Source organism: Colletes gigas, unplaced genomic scaffold, assembly GCF_013123115.1.
Source record: "Colletes gigas isolate AHSC1104 unplaced genomic scaffold, ASM1312311v1 Colletes_gigas_Sc00003, whole genome shotgun sequence".
NCBI classification, from domain to species: Eukaryota; Metazoa; Arthropoda; class Insecta; order Hymenoptera; family Colletidae; genus Colletes; species Colletes gigas.
In genome coordinates this window covers 2,241,993-2,257,494 of record NW_025106632.1, presented here as the reverse complement: position 1 = coordinate 2,257,494, position 15,502 = coordinate 2,241,993, and the positions used below count along the sequence as shown (strand labels likewise).

Sequence of the window (15,502 nt, the reverse complement as noted above, 5' to 3'; positions counted from 1 at the left end):
GAAATGTAGGTATAGTAAAGGTGAAAGGAGAGAATCTTCAGTTTCTACTGCGTTGGAATAGTCTAACAACGGGTATTAAAAATAATAAAAATTTAGACACATGTAGTTCCGAAACTGCTAGTGTTATATCGATAATTGATCCACCGTTGGAAGCGGCAAAGCATCCCCTTTAAAATGGCTTCTGGATTTTTTACGATCCGACTTTTCGTTTTCGAGATATAATCGTGTAAAGAAAAGCATAATTTTTAAAATTCCACTGTTCACTCGCTGACCGTCGTAGAACAGCCTAACAACGCGTATTAAAAATACTAAAACTTTAGATGCGTGTAGCTTCGAAACTACTAAAGCTTTATCCATTATTGCGCCACCGTTGGAAGCGGTAAACCTTCCCCTTTAAAATGGCTTTTGGATTTTTGTCGATCCGACTTTTCGTTTTCGAGATATCGCAATTTATGTAAAAGGGTATTTTTCCTAATTTTACTATCTCTGTCTTCGTCTGACGCGTCGCGCCGGACCTCTCTCTCTCGCACGTGAGTCGAACAGTCACGTGAATTTACTACACACTGTTTACTATCTACGCATGCTCGAGATCAATGAACTCGCGAGCGCGCAACAAAAACGTAAACAAACTTTGGACCCTCGTATCTCCGAAACTAAAATCCCCATATCTCCGGAACTAATCACGCTATCGACTCGTTCGACCACTCATTTTAAAGGGCATTTCATCCCCTATCCAATGAGTATATCAGCTATTATTATTCATGCTGTCTTCTATGTTTATTTTCACATTTACTTTGACGCTACATACCCAAAGAAGTTTCAGCAGTTCCTATTAATTATACGACCGGTGTGCGATAAGACTAGACTACTTAGGAAACAAAATTCGTTCTCAAGGGCGTTCCATCTTCTATCCGATGAAAAATAAAAAGTTTCAACATAGTTTGTCAATTTTCCTTACGAAGTTAAGTACTAAGTATGCACATTTAGACTGAAATTATAAAATATTTTTGCACAGATTTTTAAAATGCTTTAAGAAAAAATATGCTACATAAAAGAGAAAGAACTAACGAATAAACTTCGAGACACAACATTCTATAGATATAATTCGAACGTTAAGAATACGTTGCCTGATAAAAGAGTTTAAAAATCGCACGATATTCGAATAAATTTCAACGCCAGTAAAAACATTGTTCTATTATATTTACACTGCAAATGTTATACGTTTGTTTCCAGATCTGTCAATAGTGTACACAGTTAGATCACTCGATTAAAACCAAGTAGCTCGAACCGAACAGAGCGGTCAAACTTCGTGCGGATTAATATTTCGAAGCGTCGAACCCATCCATCAATTTTCGACAACTATGTGACGTTTCGACGAGCACGGGAAACTCGCGTGAATTTGAAAATTACGATTCGACGCGTTACAGGCGTCGAGGCGCGGCAAATGCCTCTCGGTGCGAGCCGCGTCGTCCGTTTAACGACCGATAATGTCCCCCTGTCCTTCGAACTTGAAGATAATTGGCGAAATTAGGGAGGGGGAAATCGCGCGAATCACTGGGCAGAGCAGCGAGCGAAACACGTTGGGGGGACGTCAAAACGGTGTAAATGTCTGATAATATGATACACGAAACAACAACCGCCGTCCGGAACTTAACGTTGTTTGCCAGATAGGCGAGCTACGTACGGCTAAACAGTGCAAATTGAGTCGTTGAAATGGTATTGCAACGCGACGGCGGCCCGCCACTGTGCAACTCGTTGCTTGGAAATTATCAATTTCTCCACTTGAATACGTTTATCGTGATTTTCGGAGAAACTCTGAACGACCAAATTAATTCTTTCACTGTGGAAGTGTCTACTGATATTTTAGGTTACGCGAAGATATATGGATATATTACCCCAACAATTTCTATCGACGGAAAATTAATAAATTAATAAAAACTATATAATAATAAAAACTAATAAATTAATTTCTTAAGAATTTTTCTTGTTCCAAGCACTTGCAAATATACAATTTAATGGAAATTAGTGGGAGATTCTAGAGGTTAAAATACGACAAAAATCGAGAATACCAATTTGTTGATGGAGGCTTCGTTAAAAAGTTATTAACAATTAAATTCGAAAACTTCAAATCGTTCTGGAAAAATTATTGTCGGTTGCGGGGGTCAATTACAAATATTTATGGTGAATAGACATACCCCCGAAATCCTACCCAGTTTCCAGAAAAAAATTCGAGAAGGTGTGAAATTTTTCGACGGGAAAAAAAATTTCAAATCGTTTTGGAAAAATTATTTTCGGTTGCGGGGGTCAATTACAAACATTTTTGGTGAATAGACGTACCCCCGAAATCCTACCCAGTTTCCAGAAAAAAATTCGAGAAGGTGTGAAATTTTTCGACGGGAAAAAAAATTTCAAATCGTTTTGGAAAAATTATTTTCGGTTGCGGGGGTCAATTACAAATATTTTTGGTGGATAAACATACCCCCGAAATCCTGCGCATTTTCGAGAAAAAAATTCAGTACTGGCGGAACTTTAAACGTTAATAACTTTTTAACGAACCTTCCATCAACAAATTGGTATTCTTGATTTTCGTCTTATTTTGGCCTCTAGAATCTCCCATTAAAATTTTTCCCAGGGGTGGTCGAACATACTGTATATGTAAATGTATGTATAATTTCGTACACTTTAAATCATCAATAATTACGAACAAACGGAAGAATCATTGAGAGAAAAATGAATTATGATTTTCTGGAGACTGTGTACAGTCACGTACGAAATAACGACGTGAGTTTCTCGTGTTACATAGACGAACGAGATTAAGCTCTCGACGTTTCGTCTAAAATTTCAGACCTCTTCGGGGGGGGGCGCCTATTTAAACGAATAAATATTTACGAGCTCCTGACGAGGTTTCAAATTTGAGACGCGAACGTCGAGGATTAATCCGCCTATGTAATCTACGAAACTAACATCGTTATACGACGACAATACAGAGACACTAGGAAGAGTCCAACTAGCAATTCTAAACGAGACAAACTGAGATCCAATAACTGATACACGACTGTACCAGAATTTATAAATCGTTACTCGAGGCTATCTACGCTGTACTTATTTTTTATTAACCACTTAAAACCTTACATATGGATTCAAGCTTGTAATTTCGATTCCTCGAACAAGGATAAAATTATTTTGCAAGCTTCTGTGTCGAGATTGCTTTCCTAAAATCTATAAATCGTTATTTAAGGCTATGTAAACTATATTTATTTTTTTTATTGAGCATTTGAAACCCTACAGATTCAAATTTATAATTTAGATCCTTCGAGGAAGGATAAAATAATTTTCCAAGCTTCTGTGTTGAGTTTGCTTTCCCAGAATTTATAAATTGTTATTCAAGGCTATTTGCATTGTACTTATTTATTTTATTAAGCATTTGAAACCCTATATACGGATTCAAATTTATAATTTGGATCCTTCGAGGAAGGATAAAATAATTTTGCAAGCTTCTGTGTCGAATTTGCTTTCCCAGAATTTATAAATTGTTATTTAAAGCTATCTGCACTATATTTATATTTTTTTATTAAGCATTTGAAACCCTACACACAGATACAAATTTATGAATTTGCATTCCTCGAAGACGAATAATTTTGCATCTACGTCGAGTTTGTAAATAAAATTGTGACCGATTAGTTCTCACTCTGGATTCTCAATCCTCCTCTCCTCAATTTGATTGTGCTCGTGAAACCCATCGGACGAAAAAGAAAGAAATAATGTACATCCCAAGGCGTTGGGGCGAAGGGCTTAAAGAGCGCTTCCAGATAAAAATCAATTTAAAATGGTTCGTTCCGGGCAAAGCTCTTTGACGGTCCTAAGCACCTTCGCAGTTTTCCACTCGCGATTAAATCGATCCCCCTTGGATGCTGTAAATGGCCGCGAGACGGTAATCTGCTCGTGAAAGCCCGGGAGTCCGCGATCGAAACAGAGAGACCGGAAACGCTGGAAAGTTCGTCGGTTGTTGGGGGGAAAAAAAAAAAAATAGAGTCCCCGGTACAAAGCGAAACGTTTTCTTTTTTTTCTCTCGTTCGTTTTTCACGTTGTCTCGCGTCGGAACGAACGCTGACCCGAGTTGTACGTTGATTCGCCGAACGACGACGTTACGCCTGGCTTTGGCCACCGCCTGCCATAAATGAGTTTTCGCGTCGACGTAGAAACCGGATACGCGTCGCGTGCTTTGATCCCCCGGCCGCTTTACGAATTAACCCGTTTCCCTCCGACGAGAGAATCTGACGCTTTGTTCGTGTTTTCGGAAGACAGAGGTCTGGGATTCGTCCAGTCGACGAGGTCGTCGGACAATTTTTATCTCAAAGCCGGTAACCCCGGGACGAAAGAGAAAGAAATTGTATCGCGGAACGATCCACACGATCGGAATTTGCCACGAGACTCGCCACAACCGAGCCACGATGGTGATTGAAGATTACTCGTCCGCGAAATTTCATCCTATTAAACTTTAGAACTGCTCGCGATGTTTTCCGTTACGAAAGCCATTAAGTCCCGGGGAACATAACAAGACCGGTGCCAGCATTACTTCGCAATTACAAAGAAACACAAAATGGGGGGGGGAAGACAATTTTCATCGAACGAAGTTTGAGCGGTTGAAGCTCGAGTGGGATCCCAATAAGTTATTACTGCTTTGTTAAATACACTCAGACTGGTTCATTTTGATATATCGAGTCTGCAAATTAATCTTTGGCTGGGTTTAAATTGTCTCTAACATTTATTCAAACTGAAGCTTCTTCCCGCCATATTGGCGAGGTCAAGATGGCCGACGAATCTTTAATTATCAATAATTGAATATGATTTAAAATTAAATATTATAAATTGACTATAGCAATATCTTGAAATGGTATACAATAAAATTCTTATGAAATAATTTTATAGGATTCAAAAATTCTATTTAATAATAGACCCATTTTCATATATCCAGTGAAAATTATCAATAATTGAATATGATTTAAAATTAAATATTATAAATTGACTATAGCAATATCTTGAAATGGTATACAATAAAATTCTTATGAAATAATTTTATATGATTCAAAAATCACATTTAATAGTCGATTCGTGTATTACGATTGAGAAAAAGATATGGGGCAATGGAATTGAATAGTTTGGTTTTAAGGGAAGAGATTGTAAAATTCTAAAATCGAATGAAATCTTTAGTGGGACTACCATCTTCCATTGGATTGGAAAGTTCTCCATCATTGACTGTTTTGGCTATTATAGCACCATCTAGTCTATTGTCTATTGTTTCATTGTACCTTGTGCCACATGTTAAATGCAAGATTTTGCAAAAAAAATGTCAATTTCATGGATAGAACATTGAAAACGAGCTAAAATCGAATGAAGATCGCCATTTTTCACTATCCTCGAATTATTAACTGTTTTGGTCGCCACAGCGCCATCTAGTCTATTGTCAATTGTTTAATTGTACCTTGTGCCACATGTTAAATGCAAGATTTTGCAAAAAAAATGTCAATTTCATGGATAGAACATTGAAAACCAGCTAAAATCGAATGAAGATCGTCATTTTTCAGTAACCTCGAATTATTAACTGTATTAATCGCCACAGCGCCATCTAGTCTGTTGTCAATTGTCTCATTGTACCTTGTGCGACATGTTAAATGGAAGATTTTGCAAAAAAAATGTCAATTTCTTGAACAGAGCATTGAAAACGAGCTAAAATCGAATGAAGATCGTCATTTTTCACTATCCTCGAATTATTAACTGTTTTGGTCGCCACAGCGCCATCTAGTCTATTGTCAATTGTCACATTGTATCTTGTGCCACATGTTAAATGCAAGATTTTGCGAAAAAAATGTCAATCTCTTGGCCAAAGCATTGAAAACCAGCTAAAATCGAATGAAGTTCGCCATTTTTCACTATCCTCGAATTATTAACTGTTTTGGTGGCCACAGCGTCATCTAGTTTGTTATCAATTGTCACATTGTATCTTGTGCCACAAGTTAAATGCAAGATTTTCCAAAAAAAATGTCAATCTCTCGAACAGAACATTGAAAACCAGCTAAAATCGAATGAATCCTCTACTAAGACCGCCATTTTTCACTAACCTCGACTTATTAACTCTTTTGGTCGCCACAGCGCCATCTAGTGTATTGTCAATTGTCACATTATAACTTGTTTCACGTGTTAAATACAATATTTCGCAAAAAAAATGTCAATCTCTCGAACAGAACATTGAAAACGAGCTAAAATCGAATGAAGATCGCCATTTTTCAGTAACCTCGAATTATCAACAGTTTTGGTCGCGACAGCGCCATCTAGTCTACGTCACAAACAAGATCATCTAAATAATTATGAATTATAAGCATAAATACTCGTAAAAATTGCTATAAAGAGGCCTACAAAAAAAAATTAATTTGTAGACCTACTATATATAACGGGGTAGCCCGAATTACCAAATCGACCAGGAGTTCCGAGACTCCCGGCGAAACTATTATTTTACGACGCACCGTAAGAAGTGGACCGGAATTAGAGGAGCCAGCGATCTCTTTGGAAAGTCGTCGAAAAGAGGGCAGTGGAACCGGTTCCACGGAAATTCCGTCGAAGGCATTAAGAAGCTACGGTCTAATAAATTCTGAAACAGCCCCGGGGGTAGTCTCTCTCTTCGACAGAGACCACCGACCCCACCGGAATTCTTCGAGGATGCCGACATTCTTGGCGAGCGTGTTCGCGACCGTGTACGACAATAAGTCACGCTCGAATTTGCAATAGCGAGCCCGTGCTTGTATCTCTTCCTCGCGGATACGCAAATTTTGGCAGCCGCGAGACCCGTAAACCCTGGATATGTCTTACGCCTTCCGACAAACGATTCAACGACCGTCCCGGAAATAATGTTCACCGATTCGAATTCATGCTCAAAGTTTTACAGCTTTTAAATATTATTTATTAGCAATTTAACTTCAATGGGATCGATGCAAAGACGTACATGTTCTTATTAAAAAGAAAAACTTTTTATAAAAATACCTGCAATAAAGCATTCGAAAAGTAATTATTTGAATTATACAGTATTTTAATTAACTGGATATTATTTGAGATTGTCACGTGTTGTTCGAAATAAATAACATTATTAAACTGGAAAACTTTTCAAAATCGAATTGACTAATAAAAATTGTGTTCCATTTCCAATTCACTTAAAAATACTCGTCATTTTGGAATACCTGTGTCCCCCCCAAAAAAAAGAATGTACACTCTGGCTAAAAGCAAGTTTGACCGAACGAGAAATGGGAAATCCGATGAAATACAATATCGAAAGTGTATTGGAAAACAAAGATCGTCGAGATTGGAATTGTTGGAGGAATTAAAAGGGTAAAGATGGAGAAGATCGATAGATTGCTGTTAAGAATCACTGTGCTGCGTGTGCAGGGAAGAAAGATAAATTTTAAGTGGTCTCGCGAAACGGGACGCAGCCAGAAACTGGGCAACGATATTCCGGATTTACGGGGGGAAAGGGGGTAGGGGGTGGGAAATTTCCAATTCGATTTCATGCGTTCGAGGGAATTTCAGGAATTTCCGGCCCCGGGAAAATTTATGCCGCCAGAACTCCGTGGATACGCGAGGAACTTCTGCCCCCGGAGTACCCCATTCGTTTGCCTAATATCGAATTCCATTCCGTTCGTTTGGGGGTAAAAAATTTTTACCCCGCGCGAAAATTTTGAACGCTCGTTTTGCAAAAATTTATGGAGAAAAACGAGACCCGACGCTCGTGGTACACCGAGGACCGTGCAAAAGAACCGTAATTAAACTTTCACTTTGGTCGTGTTTCCGCCTCGAATTTGCGGTTCCACGTCTCTATTTTCAACTTACTATCATTGCGTATAAAACTGGAAAAGAAAAATATACAAAGAATAATCAGAGAATTATTTTCCGTTGTAATTGACCTTCGACGACCTTAGATAAACAGAATTATTTAAAAAACAAAATTGCCTGAGGAATTCTTCGTTAAAACCAAACAAGATTAAACATCTATTCCCAAAAGTGCAGACACCTTATTCGGGTGACCTATTTTAAATGTCTGAATTCTACATGTATGTGTAACGTCCCATTGGGGATTTCTACGATAGGGCAGGGCAATTCTACATGCAAAAGCAAGTCGAAATTGTAGAATAAATTTTTTTCGTAGAACGCTTCCCCTTCGAGATAATTGAATTTGAAATTCGGCTGGTCTGATCATTGCTCGATATTTCTACTTAATATTACTATACAATGTTTCTAAACATCGATCGCGATAGAATATCGTCTCTTTCCCATTGATGGTACTGTCTTACAGTTAAAATCGAGACGAAATACACCATCGACGTTTGGGAAAGCCTGAATTGTCTGACCATTGCTCGATATTTCTACTTAATATTACTATATAATGTTTCTAAACAACGATCACGATAGAATATTGTCTCTTTCCCTTTGATGGTACTGTCTTACAGTTAAAATCGAGACGAAATACACCATCGACGTTTGGGAAAGCCTGGAACAAGCAATGGTCTGACCATTGCTCGATATTTCTACTTAATATTACTATACAATGTTTCTAAACAACGATCACGATAGAATATCGTCTTTTTCCCTTTGATGGTACTGTCTTATAGTTAAAATCGAGACGAAATACACCATCGACGTTTGGGAAAGCCTGGAACAAGTAGAAATATCGAGCAATGGTCTGACCATTCGATATTTCTACTTAATATTACTATACAATGTTTCTAAACATCGATCACGATAGAATATCGTCTCTTTCCCTTTGATGGTACTGTCTTACAGTTAAAATCGAGACGAAATACACCATCGACGTTTGGGAAAGCCTGAATGGTCTGACCATTGCTCGATATTTCTACTTAATATTACTATATATAACGTTTCTAAACATCGATCGCGATAGAATATCGTCTCTTTCCCAGTGATGGTTCTGTCTTACAGTTAAAATCGAAACGAAATACACCATCGACGTTTGGGAAAGCCTGAATGGTCTGACCATTGCTCGATATTTCTACTTAATATTACTATATATAACGTTTCTAAACATCGATCACGATAGAATATCGTCTCTTTCCCTTTAATGGTACTGTCTTACAGTCAAAATCGAAACGAAATACACCATCGACGTTTGGGAAAGCCTAGAACAAGTAGAAATATCGAGCAATGGTCAGACACGAGTCATTCTCAGATGCAAGAGGACTTCAATTTTCAACGTCAATCAACACCATCTGCGGTACAAAGAGTTTTTCAAGTCTGTATCTCCACTGACCCCACCTCTGGAGCTTCCAAATTTGGAAAATTTTTTTGAAATTCAAAATTTAGAATCACCTCTAATTATGTGAACATCGAGCCCCCTAAAACGATAGATGAACTTCACTCTCGTCTCACCACCCAAAATCATAATTAAATAACCAATAATTACCAATATTCCCCCCGTTACAAAATTTTATATTCCACTTTTCTAGGAACAGAATTAAAAAAAAATAAATTTTAAAAAATTCTTGCAAGACGGTGAAATGTGAGGGCGTCTTTTTTTTTTAATTAATAGTTTAACGTCGCATCAACTACATGGTTATTAGCGACATCAGCACAATTAATAATACTTATAATAACTTATTGAAAAGTCCAGTTTCTCTGAGAAATGAGAGTACGCTCCGCATTTTATGACCGACGAGGTTGTCTTCGAGCTCAGGTTCCAAACTATGTCTTTGTAGGGTGGCTAAAAAAATAATTACCAATATTCCCCCGTTACAAAATTTTACATTCCACTGTTCTATGAACAGAATTAACAAAAAATAAATTTTTAAAAATTTGTGCAAGACAGTGAAGTGTGAGCGTGTCTTTGTAGGGTGACTGAACAAATAATTACCAATATTCCCCCCCCCCGTTACAAAATATTATATTCCACTTTTCTATGAACAGAATTTTAAAAAAATAAATTTCAAAATATTCGTGCAAGACGGTGAAGTATGAACGTGTCTTTGTAGGGTGGCTGAAAAAATAATTACCAATATTCCCCCCCGTTACAAAATATTATATTCCACTTTTCTATAAACAGAATTTAAAAAAAATAAATTTTTAAAAATTCGTGCATGACGTTGAAATGTGAACGCGCCTTTGAAGGGTGGCTGACGAAATAATTACCAATATTCCCCCGTTACAAAATTTTATATTCCACTTTTCTATGAACAGAATTAAAAAAAAATAAATTTCAAAATATTCGTGCAAGATGATGAAGTGTGAGCGTGTCTTTGCAGGGTGGCTGACGAAAGTAAATACGACGATTAAAAATAAATGCAGCGGACGGGGTTGTTGCGCGGGACGACGATTTTCGTAGGTATTGTTCCTCGAGTAGGTCGACAGGAAACGTTTCCTCGAGACGTTTTTCGCTTTAAATCGGTCGCGAAATCGATGCACGCGCCGGTCGAGCTGGTTACCGATCCCCCGAAAACTGTCCTGGCCCTTCGCGAACCTGGCAGAGGACGTGTGTTGGAAATAATACGCGTTATAACTACAGAGACGCGTAACTAATAGGAGGGAACGCGGATGTAACGTTACAGTGGCGTTCTGTGCGCGATACCTAACTTTCCTGGCTAATTAGGCTGTTCACTATCCTTGGAAGCTGCGCGTACAGCTTCCTGGGAACGCGTACTCGCTAACGGATATCAAACAGGAGTATAATTGTCAAACAAGTGTTTTAAATTGACCTCAGAAACGTCGAAATGAATAAAGTGAAAAATTGTTCAAATCTTCGATCTTTTGTGTGACTTCAATTTTCATATATTCTTTGGGAAACATTAATAATCGGAACATGGATCATTAAAATAAACTCAACGCTGTCTGCAGCTCGGTGAAAATATAAAGAACAGTCGTTATTTGTTGCATGACAAGGAATTGTTGCGAATTCGGTCGCGTGCTCTACTCGCGACTAATGACTTCCCATTTGGTCGGTTCATGTTTTTAACGTCCAGCAATTACTATAATTGCTTACTTATATGGTATTACGAACCTTCGATCTTCGAAAATTCGATGTTTATTAAATGTATTTTCCGACCGTGATTTTTGAACTTTTTCAGATTATTTAAAAGACCTCTTCGATTATTTAACCCCTTAACGCTCATATTTTTCGGGTCAACCAAGAACGATCAGTTTTCTTTATTGGATTTGTTTCTAAAAATGCATTATCAATAAAACAAATATTATCATCCCTTAAACCATTAGATCAAGGGGTTAAAATTTGAACGATAGAACTTGTTGTTCAGAGACATTCTTCTCGTGAAAATTAATTTCCCTGTAACAATGACGCTTTGTATGGTCAAGTTAAACGACTCGAATTGTCGATACGAGCTACGTACCTAACCTAAATTAGGTTTACAATGGCTGATCGAAACGCACGCGTTATAAACATGTTTTGGACACGTTGCGTGCTCTCGATGTGTGATTTATAGCTTTCGTTTCTGATTCCTGATTACTCCAGGGAAATAGAAACGCGGCCTCGATTTCTTACGAATAATTCTCTACGACAGGGAAACTAAACGAATTCGATAAGAAGATACATATATTACAACTGCTATGAATGCTCAGAACTGTTTTGGAATTCCACGTATCGGTCAATGGACTGATAGGCCTAGGTCAATTATAGCCTAATTCGATACACACTGATTTAGGCTGTCAATGATGACGTCCATTGACGAGTTAATTTCCCAACCGTAAGATCGGAAATCAATAATCTCGATTCGATGTAACGACATTTTCTAACTCGATAAATGCGTGAAATTTTGATAAATAATTAGCGTACGAGTATACTCCATTAACAGTTACTCAAACTTAACGCAATGTCACGTCCCTGCAGAATTAGGGTTAAGGTTCCCCGATCGATGCTCGTCAATAGCTGATCGAGACAGTGCTCGACGCGTTGTAAACATATTTTGTACGCGTTCCGTTTGACAAGCGTGTGATTTATAGCTTTCGTTTCTGACGTACGACCGCCCTTGGGAAATACAAATGCACCCTCGACGTCAACGTGGACTCCTTACGAATAATTCTCAACGACAAAATAGATGTATCAAAAATTATTACCAAACCTACGATAGCGACTGTGTTTTACACAATCCAAGGATGAAGAAATTGAGTATTTTAGGATTGATACTCGAAGAGACCAGTAAAAATAATTTCCTTTTGTTTTTGGAATTACAATTTAGATAGGGACACGTTGACCAAATTTCTGTCGCACGTGGTAAGAAAGAATATGAGGATTTACGATTATACAGCCTTTCCTCACACTTGGAAAGTACATTAACAGAGTTTGTCTACTTCAGTGTCACAATAAACTGTTCGCCATTTTGTAGAATGTCTTGGAATTCTAGATTTCAGTTTACGAATCGAGGAAATGGGAGTCCTAAGTCGAGCACAGCCTAATGCAATGCACATGGGTGCTTTAAGAGCCTCAGTCTACGATGATGTTCATTGATGACCCAATTTCCAATGTATCGAGGACTCCATTATAAGGTTAGAAATCAATAATCGCGATTTCTGATCGTGATAAACGGTCCAGGAACGTTAGAATCGCGTTTTAGATGCGTCACATTAGTCTTCTAGGTAGTCTTCGTTCCCAATTTCTGATTCTGTTGTGTATTAGATTAAAATTCAAGTAATTGATCTGTTTTGGCCACTGAAGAGGACTTCTTGATATATGACCTATGATAGCACTTTATTGTAATAACCATAAACGTAAAATAGATCGAGGGATTGTTTCTATTTTGATGAGGGAGGCTAATTTTGATGGAGGATCAATTTCCTGGATGATTGGCGTCAGAAACATGGGTGACCTCGCCTTGAACTCTCAACAAGAAACTAAGAAGCTTAGTAATGCACATGTATAGTATATGCATCGATGTAATTATGAATTTATATATTTCACGCCAATCGTTTCCTCTCTTCGTCGTTATTCTCATTTTCGTTTGTTTCTGTTTTAAAGTTTCGATGTCCCCATGTCTCTAAGCACCACGTGTTCCGATATATTCTAATCCACAACTATAATTTTACTTAAATCTCGCAAAGTATCTCTTTAGTATTATACTATTATAATTGTTCGAGTAATAATTTGAAATATGATTTTATGTTATTTGTACTCTTCATAGTTTGTCATCTTTCACTTTTGAGGTTAGGATTTCTGGCTAACCAAGTGTATACTGATTCTACACCTAAAAATTTCACTTATTCTAGACATTCAGCTACTTGAAATACGATTTTATATGATTTATATTTTCGTAGTTTTCCTCTTTTCATCTTTTACTTTTGAGGTTAGAATTCATCGCCTCCATTGCGTTTCTTTCTGTCTGACCAAACGAATCCCCATTTTGTAATTAAAAATCAAGTTTCACTTATTCTGGCCATTCAGACTACGATTCATATAACAGAAGTTCAATAGTCTCCTTACATCGAGTGTTCGTTCATGTATGAAGAATTTACGACCTAAATCGGGCCTAAGACTCGCAAGTTACGACTATGGTCCAACGATATCCTGATTTCGAAGTTGCTCGAAGCCTCCACGAGCCACGGATTCAAGTTCTGAATCCGTTCGAACGGTGATTCATGGTGATCCCCCGAGTCTCGGAATGAACCTAGCTCCCCCTAAGATTCACCATCGACACACTTTTGCAAAGACTCCCATGATTTTTAACGCGCTGATTTCCGCGACTCCGCCACGAGGAAATGGACGAACGACGGAGCCATTAGGCGACAATTTCACGATCGAAAGACTGTTCGATGCGACAGAAACGCAGGCAAACGCGACTCTTTGTTAGAGCGACCTTCATTGAGGCTCGTACGCGGCTGCTTTCTGTTCACGGAACAGGTGCCCTGTGGCGTTCGCTATTGCAACTCGACAGGCTGGCCAACGTCAACAGAAGCGCTGGTCCGATGACACCTGCGTCCGAACGTCGACCCTTCGACGACGAAAATCGTTCCTAACCGAGGAATAACCGAGGAATCCTTCGATCGTCGAACATAGCTCAACCCTGAAGTGGACTCTCAATCTCGACTGAATCATTTTACTTAACCCCTTGCCGTACTATAACGAGTCTGACTCATAAGTTCTTGATGTCAAGTTTCACAATCATGAGACTACTCACTCGTCATCGAGTCTCAGATATTAAAATCAACACATTTTTACATTCACAAGGCATTTGTACGAACAAATTTATATGAAATTAAATAGTATAAGTTTGACGAATTATTCGAAATGAAATCGTACGTCAAGGGGTTAACGTCGACTTTTACCAAACTAGGTAAATGGAAATCAACTTTCACACGATCTTTCATCTTACATCGATATGTATCATACAATGAATTAGTTTGAACTTCTGCAGGGCCAGTAATCCACTCGAGGGTTAACGTTGCCGAGTCGCCATGTGCAATACGCGGTTCGGAATATCGACACTTGTTTGGATCACCCGGAGCACAAGCTGGACAACCAGTGTCACGAGTATCGGAGAGAATCCATCTCGAAATATCAGGAGATACGGCACTATCGTAGAGTCCGTTCGCGTTCCAAACACTCGCGAAGAACCTCGCACTCGAAGGGCCCGAGAGCCAGCGAAAACCGTGCTTGCATCGGTCCCGAACACAGGTTGCTCCAAGCTACCAAGCCTGCTATCGCGTAGCAGGGGCACTGTAACGATGGAAAATAATCCCTTACCTCAGACGAGGCGACCGGATCGCGGTGCACCAGAAGAACAGGGATGCCGGACGATCCTGGCTACCTCGAGGGAAGCTCGCCCGGGCGGCATGGCTCCCACCTCTTCGCCCTGTGATCCTCCCGGCTGCTGCCCGGCAGGGTGTCCTTCTTCGCGTTCGTCCTGTCCGTTTGCCCGGCGGGTCCACAACCGCAATCGGGGAACCGTTTTCTCGCGATCGCGTACGACGTCCACAGGGTACGCGTAGGCTGTCACCAGCGGGAGGTCCTTCGGCGTCGGAGGACCTCACCGTGCGTCGCGACGCGTCACGACTCGCGATTGCATCCTGACGTTCGTTGTTCGCGAACAGTTCACCACTTGTAAACCGCGCGCGACAGAGAGAGAGAGAGAGAGAGAGAGAGAGAGAGAGAGAGAGAGAGAAGTTAGGCCCGAGAGGGAGCGAAACACACGAGAAGGAGTACGATCTCTCTGGAGGATCGTAGACGAACTGCGAGATCGGGGGAAAAAGAGAGCACACGGAAAGCTAGGCACAGGACACGATGGCCCGGCCACTGCGCCGGCACTGAGGCTACGCCGCAGCCTCGGTCTCCTGCTGCTCCCCCCACTCCTGCCCTTCTTCCTTCTCGCTCTCCCGCCCCGCTTCCTCTCGCTGGGAGCCTTTCTCTTTCTCCCTCTTCCTGTCCGAATCTCACTCAGACCGCCACCCCCGCCATCCACCCTCTCTCTCTCTCTCTCTCACACCTACTCATTCTGCGATCTCCTTT

General features: G+C 39.6%; 1 protein-coding gene across 1 annotated transcript in view; it reads right to left on the bottom strand.

Annotated features, from left to right (window-relative positions):
* LOC122404561 (dipeptidyl aminopeptidase-like protein 6) overlaps positions 1–14,888 on the bottom strand; it is a 205,773-nt gene extending 190,885 nt beyond the window's left edge. The window contains exon 1 of the mRNA XM_043408621.1: positions 14,741–14,888. The gene's annotated coding sequence lies outside the window, so the exon portion shown is untranslated. The remainder of the gene's footprint in view (positions 1–14,740) is intronic.
* Between the last annotated feature and the right edge of the window lie 614 nt (positions 14,889–15,502).